The sequence below is a fragment of the Pseudophryne corroboree genome, chromosome 6 (assembly GCF_028390025.1).
Source record: "Pseudophryne corroboree isolate aPseCor3 chromosome 6, aPseCor3.hap2, whole genome shotgun sequence".
Classification (NCBI taxonomy): Eukaryota; Metazoa; Chordata; class Amphibia; order Anura; family Myobatrachidae; genus Pseudophryne; species Pseudophryne corroboree.
Genome location: NC_086449.1, coordinates 34,885,917 through 34,891,259, shown reverse-complemented (window position 1 = coordinate 34,891,259; position 5,343 = coordinate 34,885,917). Strand labels below are relative to the sequence as shown.

Sequence of the window (5,343 nt, the reverse complement as noted above, 5' to 3'; positions counted from 1 at the left end):
GATATCTAAAGGTGTTTATAATAAAGGTAATGTTGAGTTAGCCAAGGTGCTACAAAGTTACTACAATTTATAATGGAATGAAGTCTAGTTAGTAGCAAGTTTCCATAAACACCGACTATTTATTCCCATACCTGGTAGCTACAGAGTATGGGAATAAAAATATTGTAAAAAAAATACATACAGTATACGCTACAAGTAATTTTATAATTATACTAGCTGTAATACCCAATGTTAATCGACTTTTATTTACTATTATTTTTTCTCTGTGTCACCATGACTACCATATCTTTCTCTTCATGTTTCTCTTTCCCCCAACACTTTCTCCTCACCTCTTCTTCTTCCTCTCCTACTGTGACTCATCCCCCCTCCCCCCACTCTCTCTTGTGTGGCACTGACTGACACAGGTGGGATGGGTCAGACTGATATTACATTCTAATGGGATGACATCATTTTTATTAGAGGTCAACTTTACTATAATTTTATATATATACATATATATCTTCTTATGTCATCTCCTCCTCCGATGTTCTCCTCGTTTTCTTTCTTTGTATCCCTCCTTTTGCATTTTTATGTGATATATCCGTTTTTCAATATTAAATAGTAAAGTGGTTTCATGAAAATGAAATATATGTGAATTAGGGACAAGTAAATGTATGTGTTTGATGTTATTATAAGGGATGTTATTTGATATATATGTTTTTTTAAACCACCCAGATTTGCACCCCTGATGAAGTCCTAAGGGACGAAATGCGTTGGAATTCAACGATTGTGCGTTTCCTTAAATTGGTGAACAGATCATACATGCTGTCTCATGATGAGGAGTAAGTATGTCACCTAATGATTGAAAACACCTTACAATAGATGATCAGAAATGAATGTATTACTCAAGTGACATGTGTGATCCTGTGATTCATGTTATGGAAGTATATATGTAACATGCTTTTTAATAAATGATTTTATAATATAAGATATCTGTGGTGGTCAAGCTCCCAAGAGAACCTTTGTTTTTGTCCATTCTATGTGCAGTACTCCTTCTGACCGGGGGTATTTCTCAGTGGTTTGAGCTATCAGACAATAGCGCAATTAAGGGGTCTTAATTTCCTTTTTATATATATATATATATATATACTATGTTCTTTCCACAGCATACAGCCTTGAAAAAAGCGCCCTGCGCGGCGCTGAAACGTTGGCAACGCTATGCCAATTCATTTATGTGATTTTTCACTAAAATTTAATTTTTTGTTGCACCAGTCCCCAGAGTGCCGCCTGTTTCTTTCAGCATTTGGGAGTGTGCTATATCCTCCCTAGGAACCACAGTGTCTATATATATATATATATATATATATATATACAGTATGTATATATATATATATATATACATACTGTATATATATATATATATATATATATATATACATACATACAGTGCATATGGGAAATATTCGCAACGCTTCTCCTTTTCCACATTTTGTTATGTTACAGCCTTATTCCAAAACGGAATACATTTTTTCCCTCAAAATTCTACACACAATACCCCATAATGACTTTTGCTAATTTATTAAAAGTAAAAAACTAAGAAATCACATGTATATAAGTATTCATAGCCATTGCTCAATACTTTGTTGATGCACCTTTGGCAGCAATTACAGACTCAAGTATTTTTGAATATGATGCCACAAGCTTGGCACACCTATCTTTGGGCAGTTTCGCGGATTCCTCTTTGCAGCACCTCTCAAGCTCCATCACGTTGGATGGGAAGCGTTGGTGCGCAGCCATTTTCAGATCTCTCCAGAGATGTTCAATCAGATTAAAGTCTGGGCTCTGGCTGGGCCACTCAAGGACATTCACAGAGTTTTCCTGAAGCCACTCCTTTCATATATTGGCTGTGTGCTTAGGGTCATTGTCCTGCTGAAGGATGAACTGTCGCCCCAGTCTGAGGTCAAGAGCACTCGGGAGCATGTTTTCATCCAGGATGTCTTTGTACAGTGCTGCAATAATCTTTCCCTCTATCCTGACTAGTCTTCCAGTTCCTGCCGCTGAAAAACATCCCCACACCATGCTTCACTGTAGGGATGTTATTGGCCTGGTGATGAGCGGTGCCTGGTTTCCTCTAAACATAATGCCTGGCATTCACGCCGAAGAGTTCAATCTTTGTCTCATCAGACCAGAGAATTTTGTTTCTCATGATCTGAGAGTCCTTCAGGTGCATATTGGCAAATTCCAGGTGGGCTGCCATGTGCTTTTTACTAAGGAGAGGCTTCCATCGGGACACTCTACCATACAGGCCTGATTGGTGGATTGCTGCAGAGATTGTTGTCCTTCTGGAAGGTTCTCCTCTCTCCACAGAGGAATGCTGTAGCTCTGACAGAATGACCATCAGGTTTTTGGTTGACTCCCTGACTAGGGCCCTTCTCCCCCGATTGCTCAGTTTAGACAGCTGGACAGCTCCAGGAAGAGTCCTGGTGGTTCTGAACATCTTCCAGTTATGGATGATGGGGTCACTGTGCTCATTGGGACCATCAAAGCAGCAGATATTTTTCTGTTCCCTTCCCAAGATTTTTGCCTCAAGACAATCCTGTCTCAGAGGTCTACAGACAATTCCTTTGACTTCATTCTTGGTTTGTGCTCAGACATGCACTGTCAAGTGTGGTACCCTTTTATATAGACAAGTGTGTGCCTTTCCAAATCATGTCCAATCAACTGAATTTACCACTGGAGTACTCCAATTAAGCTGTAGGAACATCTCAAGGATTTTCAGTGAAAACAGGATACACCTGAGCTCAATTTTAAGCTCCATGGCAGAGGCTGTGAATACTTATGTACATGTGATTTCTTAGTTGTTCATTTTTAATAAATTAGCAAAATTCTCAAAAAAACTTTTTACACATTGTCATTATGGGGTATTGTGTGTAGAATTTTGAGGGAAAAAATTATTTTATTCAATTTTGGAATAAGGCTGTAACATAACAAAATGTGAAAAAAGTGAAGCGCTGTGAATACTTTCTGGATGCACTGTATATATTACTACTATAGTTCTGCAAAATATCCATTTCCTCAAATTATACCTGAAGTACAAGTTCCTTTTTTTCAGGAATGCTTTAAAACTACAGGCACGGCTATGACATTGGTAAATAGGAGACGGTACTAAACACGATAGTATAGAAAAATAAGCAAATTCTTAAAAATAAAAAAAAACTTAACATTTGTAAGAGTGTAATATCTACTATTATCTAAAATTACTGTACTATCTTAACCCATTGATGTTTAGATTTTGTAGATGTTATAATGATGTCTTACTTCCTACAGATGACTTGTGTTGGCCTCTCGTTGTACAATATTTTCCTGTATACTGTTTCCACATGAAGGGCTAATACTGCTCCGACTATGACATCTCCATTCCAAAACATGTCCACCAGTTCCGGGGAATGTAAAGTGCAGCTTAGTCCCATGGAATGTGATGCTGGCGCAAGATAATACTGAATAAGGAGCCACAGTGTCCTGTAGGAAAACATCTCCAACCTGGAACCACACAGAAAAGTTGCAGGAGCTTAATTTATTGTTAAAGTCTTTTCTTCTTATTTTGAGTTAATTTGCCTAATGGTGAAAGTACAAATTTAAACATGTTAGCCTCTGTACAGTATTTATTATTATTATTATTATTATTATTATTATTATTATTGTTATCCTTTATATAGCGCCACAAGGGATCCGCAGCACCCAATTACAGAGATAAACAAATAATACCCCCATAATAATAGAAATATATAGTAATACCCCCATAATAATTGAAACATACAGTAATACCCTCATAATAATAGAAATATATAGTAGTGTCCACATTATATTAGAAATTAATGACCCCACACAGTGAAGCCAGAGAAGTCCCAGCATCCCAGCCTGTGAAGAACAAAAGCCGCTCAGTGCCGATGCGTCACTGAAGACGAGTGAAGGGAAACAGATGCACTGTTGGACCCAGCAACAGATGGTTTCCGTTTGGATGGTCGACCATGTTATGGTCGACAGTCATTAGGTCAACCACTATTGGTCGACATGGACACATGGTCGACATATGAAAATGGTCGACGCATGAAAGGTCGCCATATGAAAAGGTCGACATGAGTTTTTGAAAAAAATATTTTGGGGAACTTTTCCATACTTTACGATCCACGTGGACTACGATTGGGAATGGTAATCTGTGGCAAGCGCAGCGGTAGCGGAGCGAGCCACCTTGCCCGCATGGTGAGCGAAGCGAGCCATGTGAGGGGACGCGGTGCACTAATTGGGGTTCCCCGTCACTTTACGCAGAAAATGACACCAAAAAAACTATTTAAAAAAACTCATGTCGACCTTTTCATGTGTCGACCTTTCATGTGTTGACAATTTTCATGTGTCAACCATTTGTCCATGTTGACCATGCCAATGTCTACCAATAGTGGTCGACCTAATGACTGTCCACCATATCATGGTCGACCATTCATACTGGAACCACAAGAGATTATCCGGGGAATGTGCACCCAATCTCCTCTCTTTGCCCCAGCCACGGCCGCCAGAGGAAGAAGTGTGATGTGACGTCATGACGTCACCGTCGCGCTCCCAGTAACCCTGACAAAGTGGGAGGCTCCGTCATGCTGCCAAGCACCATGGTCTTGTTGCTTGTTGCCGCATTATAATTGCAGTAATGGCAGTCACGGGTGCAAAGTGTGTGTCGGGTGGTATTGCATACCCGTTGCCAATTTCTTAAGGGTACTCCATACCCGAGTGTACCTGCACACTTGCACCACTGGGTAGGGCACAGGGGCTGACTGGGCAAGGGGGCAGGGTGCCATCTGCCCCCTAGGCCAGTGCAATTTAAGTGTTCCAGGGCCATTTTCTCACTGCATTCCCTGTGAAAAGCTGGGCCACTTGCTGGTGTCTGCCTCCCATGCTGAAAGTTGCCAGCCAGCCCCTGGTGGGGCAGATAGACAGGGGGTGACACAGATGGGATAGACAGTGAGCGTGGAACAGAGAGTTAGGTTGGGTTTGATGAAGAAGTGGGTCTTGAGAGCCCATCTGACGTTCTGTAGAGAGGTGGAGAGTCTGAGGGGGAGAAGGTAGTGAATTCCAGAGAAAAGGATTTTCAAGAGTGTTTGGACTGGTCAGACCTACTGTATTTTGGTTTTACATTTTTTCTGCCAGAATAGGAAATAAAATAATAATTATTTGTAAATTATCTTTTTTTTTTTTTTTTTTTTTAAAGAACTGGTTTTTATTGAGGTTTTTCATAACAGAAGAAATATACGTTTGACAACATGACACCAGTATTGAGAGATTGCGACCATCAGAACATAGGGATCGCACCTTAAA

At 40.0% G+C, this 5,343-nt stretch overlaps 1 long non-coding RNA gene across 1 annotated transcript; it reads left to right on the top strand.

The window, feature by feature from the left end:
- The first annotated feature begins 727 nt into the window (after positions 1-727).
- Positions 728-3,635, top strand: LOC134934792 (uncharacterized). The gene is made up of 2 exons (XR_010179806.1): positions 728-821; positions 3,307-3,635. It is a non-coding gene; the product is annotated as an uncharacterized LOC134934792 (long non-coding RNA).
- The last annotated feature ends 1,708 nt before the right edge of the window (positions 3,636-5,343 follow it).